General features: G+C 42.5%; 1 protein-coding gene across 1 annotated transcript in view; it reads left to right on the top strand.

Annotated features, from left to right (window-relative positions):
* The window catches only part of ABHD12 (abhydrolase domain containing 12, lysophospholipase), a 76,427-nt gene that overhangs the window by 25,941 nt on the left and 37,966 nt on the right, over positions 1-12,520 (top strand). The gene's annotated exons all lie outside the window — the stretch shown is intronic.

The following is a 12,520-nucleotide window of genomic DNA, read 5'->3' as shown; positions in this document are numbered from 1 at the left end:
CAACCACACCTAAAACAAAAACAGAAGCAAACTAAGCAAACAACTGGAATAGAATTACAGAAATGGAGATCACATGGAGGGTTATCAACAGGGGAGTGTAGGGGGAGAGAGGGGGAGAAGATAGAATAAGTAGCATAAATGATAGGTGGAAAATAGATGGGGAGGTTAGGAATAGTATAGGAAATGTAGAAGCCATAGAACTTACATGTATGACCCATAGACATGAACTATGGGGGAGGGATGTAGGAGGGAGGGAGTGTGCAGGATGGAGTGGAGTGAAGGGGGGAAATGGGACAAGTATAATAGCATAATCAATAAATATATTTAACAAATTTTTTTAATAAAAATAAGTAAATTGATATGTTTGATACCTGAGACAATGTCCTTTCATCTTTTTTTGGTGTTAAAATGTTCTGTCATCAGATTAGCTTGTTTTTTAAATCCTTAGTTGGTAAAATAAAAACTTGGCAACACTATGCCACTCCCCATTTAGTGTAAAATTTATTCTGTGAAATATAAAAATCTAGGAACCAGTTCTTGTGGGGGGTTCAGGGAGGCAAGTGTAAAAGTAGGTTGGTAGGATCCACTTCTGGAGATAGATGAATGAGGTTCAAGATGATTGCTAGGTATTTTATAACAGTATTTGGTCTTAAAAAATCACACCTGTCTGTGCATTTAAGTCTGGTACTTACTCCAGGTTGTAACTGGGCTTAGAGCTGGTCACAGTGAAATCTGATACCAGGCTGTTGCATAGGTACAGCCCCTTGGAACAGGTGCACTGCACTTAAATGCCTGTGTCCCCAAAGAGGGATGACCTTTGTGTAGGAGCCGAGGCTAGCACTGTAGGTCTCTGTAACCTCAAGAATAGGAAGTCTGTGTTTGCTGTGCTTGTATTTTATATTTTTAAGATTTTATTCTAGATAGAGGAGAAGGGAGGGATAAAGAGAGGGAGAGAAACATCGATCATTTGCTTCCCATACACACCTTGACTGGGGACCAAACCCACACCCCAGGTATGTGCCCTGACCAGGAATCAACTAGCACCTTTCACTTTGCAGGACAACGCCCTACAAACTGGGCCACACTAATCAGGGCTGTGATTGGTGTACTTCTAAAGCGGGAGTCTCCTATTTAGCCCTTATCTCCTGTATCCTGGACTCTCCAGTGTCTTTCAAAAATAGCTTCTGGCAAGTTAGTGTTTGCTAATGATGGGAGGGAAGAAAAGCAAAGGAGGGTGGTAGAGGCAAAACAATCAAAAAGAATAAAGAAGGAAAAGGAAGAGTCAATAAAAGTAGCCACAGTAAGAATTAAAAAAAACATTGAATACTTTGTACAGATACCATTCTCTTAAGCACTTTACATGAATTATTTAATGCATAACTACTTCATGAGGTAGGTGCTGCTATCCCCACTTCACAGATAAGGAAACCAAGGTACAGATAGGTGACATGGCCGTCAAAGGCAGGGCTGGGCAGGCTCCAGGGTCTGTGCTGTAACCACTGTTTGTCCCACTTCTGTTAGGACTGTCTGTCTTATACATCCTGACTGTTAAAAGAGGAAATTATTAGTAGCTTGAAAATACTGTCTCCCACCTTACCAGAGCTTTGGAGTGGCTAGCAAGATTTACACACCTGCTGCAGAAGCCTTGGGGAAGCTGGGATTCTGAGAGCTTCACATGAAGCCAGCCTCGGTAGCCCCCTCTGGCTTTCCGATGTGTCATTGCGAATCAAGGCACCTCAAGTCATCTAAAGGGGATATCATGCACATTGAAGGGTGAACACGTCCAAGTCTACTGTAGTCAATTTAAGTAGGGATTTCTGCAGTGCTGGTATGCGTGGCTTTAATAAAATAAAGAACTCAGAAGCTCAGGCTTCCCAGATAGGAAAATTAAAGGGGGAGGGGCAGGTTCATCTACATGTAAAAATAGTCCTTTGTTAAAAACATTTACTTTGGGTTCCTTTGAAGAGTAAGTTATTCCAGTGTGATGTTGTGAAGTGTCTCGCTTTATCCATTTTGTAACTGCTGTGCGTGCACCTGTAGTTGCCACCCTCTGGGCACATCACTACTGCTCACCGAATTTCCATTTCACAGCCTTGCCCAATTTAAATGAGATATGGTCTTGCAGTCTGAAGGAAGTGATATGTGACTCTTGAGATAGAAGCACTTCATAGCAGGTTTGTGGTTCTCTTTGCCTTCTTTCCTAAAGCCATTTGTGGAGATGGCAACATCACAAAGTAATGGCGCTTCCTGACAGATTCATGAGTGAATAGCATTAGTGGAAGCCCCGCTGACCTGTGCTGGACACAGAGCCAGAAGAAAAAATAAAGTATGCCACTATATTTTGTGGTGATTTGTTACTACAGGATGGAAAAGCCTGTTCGTGCTAATACAATCTTCAATTTTTGAAATATATTTATTATATAACAAGTATATAATATAGTGAAGCATATGTGGCGAGTTCTCTGTCCCCACCTCCCCTTCACTGACATGAAGTTTATTTCCCCCATAAGACTAAGTTCTTCCACCCCCAGCCACGTCACTACACAGACATGCTTTCTTTGTTCTTGACAATTGCGTATCATCCATCCAGTATGTGGACACACTCCCTGTTAGAGAAATGGAAAAGTAGTGTGCTGTGATCCATAGCTTTTATATACACAAACAACAACAACAACTGATTATGAGATATAATGGAAGAAAAGACCCAAAAAATAACAACAACAAAAAATATTGCTTATAAGGATGCTTAGAAAGAAATATGCAAACTTTGTGAGAGGAAAACTTTAAAATGTTCCTGAAAGGCACAAAAATAGACTTGAATAAATGTAAGAAAACATGTGTTCTTGATTAGGGAAGGCTCAACACCGTAAACTGCCTAATGTCCCTAAGTTAGATTATTCATTTAACAAGATTCCAGATGAAAATGTCTGTCTCTTTCTCTTGGGTTCTACATAAGCTGATTCTGAAGTTTGGTGAAAACATGGCATACAGGCATTCCAGGAGCCCTCTGGAGAAAAAAAAAGTGGTGAGTAAAGAGTGGTCCATACTTCAGTGCTCAGTTTAGGCAGTGTGACAACAGCTTTGAGTAACAAGCCAATGAGACAGGACAGAAAGGCCAAGACTGTACTCAAATACATTAGGCCAGGGGTGTCAAACTCATTTTCACCAGGGACCACATCGGCCTCACTGTTGCCTTCAAAGGGCCAAATGTAATTTCAACTCCTTAACAGTTAAAGAGTAGTTACACTTATACAGTCCTAAAATTATTTCGGCCCTTTGAAGGTAACCACAAGGCCCCTGGTAAAAATGAGTTTGACACTCCTGCATTAGGGAATTTAGTATAGGATAAAGGTGTAATCAGAAGTGTATGGAGTTGAGATTGATTTAGATTTTCTTCAGTACAAGGTTTTGGAACAACTGGTATCTGGAATAAAATAAATGTGCATCCATATCTTATACATGACCCAGGTCCAAATGGATCAGAGTTAAATGTAAAAATGAAACTAAAAAGTACTAAAAGAAAACATGAGTGAAATTATTTATAGTCTTGAGAAGAAGAGGCCTTTCCAACTAGAACTTAAAGTTGAAATTCTATTTACATGTTTTAAAGTAATTTTGATTTCAGTCCTGGCCGGTGGTTTAGTTGGTTGGAGCATTGTCCTGTATACCAAAAGGTTGTGGGGTAATAGGGCACATACCTACATTGCAGATCAATCCTCAGTTGGGGTGCATATGGAAGGCAACCAATTGATGTTTCTCACATCTGTTTCTCTCTCTTCCCCATTCTCTCTCTTTAAAATCAATAAACATATCTCAGGTGAGGATTAAAAGTATAATAAAAACAAGTAAATAAAATAAATTTGATTTCATAAATGGTAAAAACATCTGCATGATATAATTGATGACAAAAGAAAAAATATTCACAATTCATAGATAAGGTGCTACCTTAATAGATAAAGAGCTTCTAGGAATTGAAAGGAATAAGATCAAAACCCAATGAAAAATGTGCAAAGGACATAAATAATTCATAGAAAAAATACCATAACCCTTCAGTATGTAAAAGCATGCAACCACATTTATTCATAATTCTGTAAATCATATTAAAACTATACCACGATGCCATTTCTCACCTATCAGATGGGCAGGCATCTGTTTGCCATCTTGAGGCAACTTTAACAAGTACTACTTTGTTAGACTTTCAGGAGACCATGGGTTTGAAAGAGTGATCTTGATCCAACAGTTTCTATTCTAGAACTGTCCTGTGTGTACTTGCATATTAAAAATTATATATGGACAAAAGATTCATGGTGACAGTGATTACTGGAAAGTTACCTGAGAGTCCAGCGATAGGAGACTGGTTTAAAAAACCTGTGATATATCAACCCAAAGAAATGCTGTAGAGCTGGAAAAAGGCTATGAATTGATAAGAGCGAAATTGCCTGGATATATTATTGAAAGAGAACAATCAAGATGTAAACAGTTTACAGCATGCAGTATGCCACCTTTTGTATGAGGAAAAAGGAAAGAATGATAACATGTATGTATATTTGCATAAGGAAACACTGGAAGGGTAAGTAAATATCTTATAAAAATGGTTATCTGGGCATGAGGGGGACAGGCACATGGAAACAAATTGTCAATGAGATTATATTATTTTTTAAACTATGTAAACATAGGACCCTTAAAAAATTATTGCTAAGCTAAAAGCAAAAACAAGCAGGTAGACAGAATATAATCTTAGGGTAACACTACCTACTTTGCCAAATCAGTACAGAAGACCAGATACATACCTTCTGACTCACATGGCGCCACCTACTTTCTGCTGGGCTGGAAATGTAGTCCGATCTGGGCAGCCACTTCCCATCACCAGCTCTTCAGGAAGGATGAATATAAACTTCATGGTCTGCTAGCCATCTTTACCACAGAACCTAACTTTATAAGTTGTTGCCAATATGGAATAGAGCTTATAGAGACATTTTTCTCTAGCAACAATTAAGGTAATTTACAGTCATGTAATTTGAGGTGATTTTTATTTTCTCTTTAATGCCTTTTTGCATCATGCAAATTTAATACATTTATTTGTTATTAGGGAGGACATAAACCTATGAAAAAGTAACCCTTGATGAATATTGAGAATATATTCCATTTTCCTCTCACAGACCATGTTGCAGAGAGAACAACATGGTCTTCAGAGCCTTCCTGACATACCAGATGATCACATTTGTGTGGTCAGTCCTTCAGAGTGAAATTGTCAGAGAGCAGGCCTCACTGGCAGCGGGAGAGTGTTAGCTCATACCATTTTGTCAGTATTCTCATTCTTTGCCAATAACATAGGTGAAAATGGAACTTCATTGTTTAATTTGTATTTCTACATGTTGCCTTAATGCCACTTGTTTTGGTAACAGGAAATAGGTCAAAAGGAAGATAAATTCTGAGTATTGCCTCATTGTGAGTTTTTGTTTTGTTCAAATTAAAAGGGAAGGAGAGCCCTGGCTGGTGTGGTTCAGTGGATTGAGTGTTGGTCTGCTAGCCAACTGGTTCGATCCCAGTCAAGGCACATGCCTGGGTTGCAGGCCAGGTCCCCAGTAGGGGGCGGCACTCTAGAGGCAACCACACATTGATGTTTCTCTCCCTCTCTTTCTCCCTCCCTTCCCCTTTTTCTAAAAATACATGAATAAAATATTTTAAAATAAATAAAGGGAAGAAGAATGATTTAAAGAGACATTTCAGTACAGCCTCAGGGTCTCTTTAATCTGGATGACTGAATGGCATGGTTCTGGGGTATTTGGTCTGACCTTGATACCTGACCTGTCCTTGTTACCCGGTCTGTGGGGTTCTCAGTTCAAGAAACCCCAGGGCCTAGAGATTATCAAGTGGACAGGCATTGAGGTAGGGTCTGTTAGGGTGGCTGGTGACATGGGCTATGAAAGAATTCACAAAGAGAAGAAAGTGTAGACAATATAGATTTTATTCACTCTCCAAGAAAGGAGAGGGTCCTGGTGTGGAGAGATACAACAGCATTGAGGGATGGGGGCTTTGAGGTTTTGTTGGATTATAATTGGATTAAAAAAGGGTGGGAGGTTGCTCTTCTGCAGCCCCTGGGCTGTTGGGGCCATTTTAACCAGGAGGCTGCAGTTTGTTCCAATGTTGTCTTCTGCCTGTGGCTGTAGGGAATGGTTAGTTCTGTTCTTGCTTTCCAGTAATTTCAAGTCCTGGGGACATAAGTTTAGAAGAGTAAAATGGCAGTCGTGTTTAACAAGGTCATAGGCCTGCTAGGCAAATGGGGCTGACTTTATCCTTTCAGAGTCCATTTAGGTCTTTTCAAAAGGCCCAGGTATTGGTGATCTCCAGAGGAGGGTGGGTTCACCCAAAGGGTATATGAAAAGCAGTCACTAGGGTATAGGAAGGAAATATTGGGACTTCTAATTGTACTCATATTTATTTTATTTTATTATTTTTTAAAGAGTATTGAATCAATGATTTTCTCTTTTTTAAAAATATTTTAAAGATTTTATTTATTTTTAGACAGGGGGGTGAGGGAGGGAGAGAGGGACAGAAACATCAATGTGTGGTTGCCTCTTGCACACCCCCCAGGCATATACCCTGACTGGGAATTGAACCAGCGACCCTTTAGTTCACAGGCTGGTGTTCAATCCACTGAACCATACCAGCCATGGCTTGTACTCATATTTAGAAGTGAACCAACATACACATACAGTTACGCATGGGTATTATTTACTAAGTATATTGCAGGCATTTTCCAAAATCAGACATATACTCAAAAAGGTTTGGGACTGCTCTCTGGTCTGGGCAAGACAACATGTCGCAGGCCTGGACCTGAGAGGCAGCAGCTGAGGTGACTAGAGGTAGATAAATTTGAAAAATATTTTGGAGACTTGCTATGGATTGGAAGTAGAGGTAGGGGCAAGAAGCAGGTGTCAGGAATAACTCCTGGGGATCCGTCTAGGGCCTGCGGCATATGGTGTTTGCTGCAATGGAGAACCGGAGGAAAAACAAGTTTGGGGTAGGGACAGCATGGAAAATTGAGAATTTCGTTTGGACAACTTACTTTTGAGTCACTTGTTAAACTCCAAATGGAGAGGCCAAAGGAGATAGATGGACATAAGGACCTGCAGCCCAGTCCTTTTAGGTCTTAACATTGTTAGTCTTACCTGTGCGCCCTCAGTTCAGGTAAAAAAAAAAAGAGTATAGGTCAGAGTGGAGTAGGTCTGCGGCAGAACCCCTGCTTACTGGTGTATTTCTTGCTTCCACAACATGTCCTGCATGGACTCTGCTCATTGTGGTCACTCAGGAAGTCGGGACATCTCATTAGCAGTGATTACTATTGAAATGTCCATCCAAAGGTGACACATTTCTGCTCTTCTGTTTCCTTAGCCACAGTGAGTGACTTGGCCACCCCTAACTTTAAGGGGTTGGGGGGTATGGACAGAGATGCCATTCTCTCTACCCAAAGCGAGTCAGAGATAACTGGTGAGTGGCACTGGCAACTGCCATGTAATTCTGCAGAAGAACTGATAGGCTCAGCTGTTTGTAGCAGTTGTCCCTGGAGCAGCACTTGTGCGTCATAGAACACTGCACCCTCCCTGGTTTTCCTTGGCTTAGGGCGTGCCCTGCGTGATCTTGGGCAGAAACTGCTGAAGCAAAACTTCTCCAGAAATGTACTTTAACTTGGGTATAAGGTGTCATTGTTCTCAGGACTGAGGGCTACAGAAGTGAGCTGCCAGGGCTGGGCAGAGTCCCATGAGTAAGATGGAAGCCCTGTGCCTGCTTGCAACTTAGCTTCCTTTTTGATGTTGCACGTGGCATTCTGGAGTAATTTCTGGAACATCAAACTGCTTTTAAGCACAAATGTGGTTGAAGAGTAATTGTAATTTAAGATACCAGAGCAAGAAATTAGAGCTCATCTGGTTATTTTCACCAAGAAAACGGCTGGTGTCAGTGAGGGCTGGACAAAGCCAGGATGTGTTTGCCTCTTTCCCAGGCCTGGTAGAGGCCCTTTATGTTCAGTTTAATGTGACCTACTCCATGTGCAAGGCTCCGTGCTAAACATATTACTCTGTTACAGGTGGGCAGGCACAGGTAACCAGGTTCTTGGTAATCATGGACAAAGAATTGAACCAAACACAGAGTTTATAGCAGAAAGAGAGCAGATACTAAGCAATAGTATACTCCACAGAACATGGGAGCAGGACAACTCTGAGCAGAGACTGACCTCTGGGGCTGGAGGGATTCTATTCTTATAGGGCAGATATTTCCTGGATAGTTTTGGCAGGATTTTATTGTGCATGTACAAGTAGTTATATTCAAAGTTACTGCACATGTGGTCTCCCTTGATTTTCCTTGATCGGCCACTGGGGAATGGGGTCCCACAATGTTAATTTATTATAATGCTATTATAATGAAGCAGGGGTCATAGAGCATCTTCGGCACAGGTGCATTCATGATTCACCATGATTCAGGGCTTTTCCAGAAAGTGGTAACAACTGGTCTTAGAATAGGGTCTCTGTCCCATATCAATGTCCTTTATCTTAGCCCTGGGGCACCTCTGGAGTTTCTCCTTCCTGACTATCTCCTGTCTCAACTTCATTGCTCATTTGCTCTGAACAGTGATTCCATTACAGAGGGAACAGATGCTCAGAGAGTGGTTTGCTCAGGAGCCTGATCAGCTCAGCCCCTTGTTCTCCTGCCCAGGGTTGAGAGCCTTGTGCTACACACTTCCCCTCCTCATGGTCACTCTAGAGGGAAGTGTGCACTGGAGCCCCAACTGCCTAAAGGGGTTATATTACCAGATTGAGTGCCTTGCTCTAAGTTTTTACCCAGCACTCTGTTTCCTCCCCCAGTAAAGGAATCATCTACCCCAGAAACACTAAGATGATAAGCAAAACACTATCAAATTAGAAATGTGGGGTAAGCCAACACCAGTCCTATACCTCCTTACTCAAAAAGGCCTGCTTCTTATTCTCACCAAGTTTCCTGTAACTCCAACCCTTTTCCAGAGGACTGTGTGTCCCTCCTCTGTGCTCATCTGAGGGATTCTCATGGAGGGGTCATGCAGGCAGAGTTGATTCCTAGGTTGGCACATGAAGGGCCTTGGTCCTGATGCTGGAGAGATGAGAGGTGCACTGGCTGAGATCACACCCCTCCAGGAAAAGTGAAGGTGGTGGTTCCCAACTCTTTTAAAGCTTGGGTGCCAAATCAGGGCATGGGAAAACCCCGTCTGGAAGCACTCACTGAGTATTTATTAGATATATGGCAATTTAAGGGGAGTCTGAGGGCTTGTGCCACTTGCACTATGGAGGGCCTATGGGAAGTGAAACTGTAACAGAGGGGTTGGGCCAGATTGCTAGGGAGCAGAACCCATCCTGTGCAAGAGGCTGCACTTTCCCAGGGAGAAGTTGCAGGAAACCTCAAGGCAGCCGTTGAAGCAGCTGGCCTGCCTTCCCTGGAGAGGGGACGGACCTCTGAAAGGGGTTGGAAAGTGGCAAAGGCAGCAGGAGCTGGGGGTTGATAGGCTTATATACCCCAGGGAAGGGTAAACAACTAAGGCAACTCATGGCACAGTTTGCACAGAATCTGCATGAGACTGAAAACGTCACAGCATACATGTAACAAGGTGACACCCTACCCCAGACAGAAACTGCCCATGTGCAGCTAGAAAACCCTCCTACCTACTTGCAGATCATGGTGGCAGGAGAAGGGGCAGGGATGGTGCTGGCTGACATACATTGTGGGCATTAGCCTAAATTGGCTAACAAGTTGGACACTCCCACAGCACATAGGATTTGGGGACAAAAGATTTAAAATGGAGGGAGCACAGAAGCTCTCTTTCCTTCCCCCTCAGCTGGCCTGGTTGGGAGGTGGGGGTTGGGGGCCAGAGTGTTCCTGGGCTGGCAGGCCCTTGAGACCTTGTGGTCTAACAATCCCCATGCCCCTTCTCCTGCACCAGAGGTGGCAGCAGTCCTGGTGACTGGCACTGGCAGGGCTCTGCATGGCCCTGCCTGGCCAGGTGCACAGATGCACTGGCCAGTCAATGGCTGGAGAGACAGAGTGTAAGCGGTGGGCCATCAGTCAGCAGCCAGAGGAAAGGGCAGCACTCCATGAATTAGACACTGGCGCGCACAGACTCCAAAAGATGTCTGGAGCCAAACGGTGACCGGGCACCAGCTCAGCCGCCTGTATTTCTCAAAGTACAGCATTTTAAAATGGAAGAAGGTATTCCAGGCACATCCTTGAACTGAGCTGGCAAGGAGTGGAGAGGTTATTTGCATTTGGTTGATTTAAAGGGAATGGCCTTTAAGGCAGAAGCCCATTATTCTTCCAAAAGTGTATAGGCTTTAAATAAAAAACTTCTTTTTTACCAAGCCTCTGCCTCCAGAGTTAATGGGCAGCGGGCAGCAGATCCCATGTGGCTATACAGTAACAAAACCTTAGCAATTTCAGATGCAGAGATAACCAGCAGGAGTTACTGTGGTGGCCTGACCTTGGGCATCATTTTACCCTTTCAGTTCTGTAGATGCTATTTGACTGAAAGTTTCTGCACACTTAACACACTTAAGGGATACTTTTCTTTCTCAGCTTCAAGTGCAGGAACTGCATTTATATAAACAAGCTTGTCCACCAAAGGTTTTATTAATAAAGATTATCTTTTGAACTTTCTTGGTTCCTAAATTTAACTTACGTTCTCTCAGGAAAGGACCCTCTTTAACTGCCCATCAGTGGTTCATATTATTGCCCTACTATGACAGCTCAAGTTGGGGAAAAGAAGATTGGCTCCTTAAAGTATAAATGACAACTTTTATTTGGTGACAGGCAGTGAAAGATCTTTTTAAAAATATACCTTTTGAATGCACCCAAAGGAAATGTTTTTCACTTTTAGTAGGAAATGGTAAGAATTAAAAAAAAAAAAAATGAAGAAATGACAGCTCCATCCAAGCTCAGCCTCATTCTTTTTTTCTGTATTGCCCTTAAAATTGGAGGTACAGATCTGTGTTTTAAAACTTTCCATTTCTTTTCTACCTGTTTGTTTGTTTTTTGATAGGTAATAGAGAATGAAAGTGAATCTCTGCTAGTCTTGACATCATGCATTAACTGTTTTCCAGTCTACAAGTAGACAGGATAGAAAACATATTCACTTTGTAATACCACTTGGTTCAGTATCATACCCAGAAGATCCAGCTGGGATGTGGTAGCATTTATTTGAGGGTGAGGGCCTTTTGGGACTGTCTGGATTATTTTTCCTGTTCCAAATACAGAGTCTTTGACAGCTCATACCTCTAGAAAAAAATGTCTTCATTGTTCAGTGAAGTTTAATTATGTTTGAATATCTCTTTAGAAGACTCAGAAGGAGAAGAAAAAGAGATATGAAAGGGAAAGCAGCCCTGGCTGATGTGGCTCAGTGGATTGAGCACTGGCCTGCGAACCAAAAGGTCTCCAGTTCTATGCCCAGTCAGGGCACATGCCTGGGTTGCGGGCCAGTTCCCCAATAGGGGGCGCATGAGGGGCAACCACACACTCATGTTTCTCTCCCTCTCCTCCCTCCCTTTCCCTCTTTCTAAAAATAAAATAAAATCTTTAAAAAAAAAAAAAAAAAACAAAGAAAGGGAAAGCAAAGTCAGAAGAAAACTGACTTGTGATAGGGCAGATTTCTAATTCTGAACTGCCAAAGGGAGTCTGAACATTGGCATTCTAAGAAGATGGAAGGGATGGGCAAAAGCTGAGCAGACCAGAAAAGTGTGTTTTTTTTTTTCTGATACTGTATAACCTTGATTTTTTTCTGAATTACAATTCTGTCTAGCATAGCATTTTGTGGGCTCAGTAGTTTGGCTGCTGGATTTCTGTGATGTCTCCACATACCTTCAAAAGTATGTCCTGTGTGTTTTTGTGAATGATGTGACCCAAAAGTGTCTTCTTGGACATCAGGAGAGATGGGCTGTGTTAGGTTGGAGTCACTCAAGAAACCAGACAGACGGAGCGCTAGCTAAAGAGCTGGATTTATTAGCGGGGAATAAGAGGGAAAATTGGAGCCAACCAAGGGAGGTTAAGACTTGTCGGGGAAGGTGGGGCCAACCGAGGGAGGTTAGGATTCCCTCGGTTGTTCTTAGGACAGGGTTTTTAAGTGCAAAAACCCAGGAAGGGTAACTGGTTGGGGTGTCAGAGTCTGATTGGCTAGAGGTGGTTGCTGGGTGCCATTTCTGCTGACCATTGTTTTTGTTTTGTTTTGTTTTTTAATCCTTTATTTATTTATTTATTTTTAGAGAGGGGAAGGAAAGGAGAAAGGGAGAGAAACATCAATGTGTGGTTGCCTCTCGCATGCCCCCTACTGGGGGCCCAACTTCACTTGTAACCCAGGCATGTGCTCTGACTGAGAATTGAACCTGTGATCTTTGGTTTGCAGGACAGTGCTCAATCCACTAAGCCACACCAGCCAGGGCCGACCATTGTTCTTGACTCAAGTTAAAGCTGCGTCTTGTTATGCTGGATAGGCCAACCCCAGACCCCA

This window comes from Desmodus rotundus, chromosome 6 (assembly GCF_022682495.2).
Source record: "Desmodus rotundus isolate HL8 chromosome 6, HLdesRot8A.1, whole genome shotgun sequence".
In the NCBI taxonomy this organism is placed as follows: domain Eukaryota; kingdom Metazoa; phylum Chordata; class Mammalia; order Chiroptera; family Phyllostomidae; genus Desmodus; species Desmodus rotundus.
Note: the sequence above shows the minus strand (reverse complement) of the source record. Positions and strands in the feature narration are given on the sequence as shown.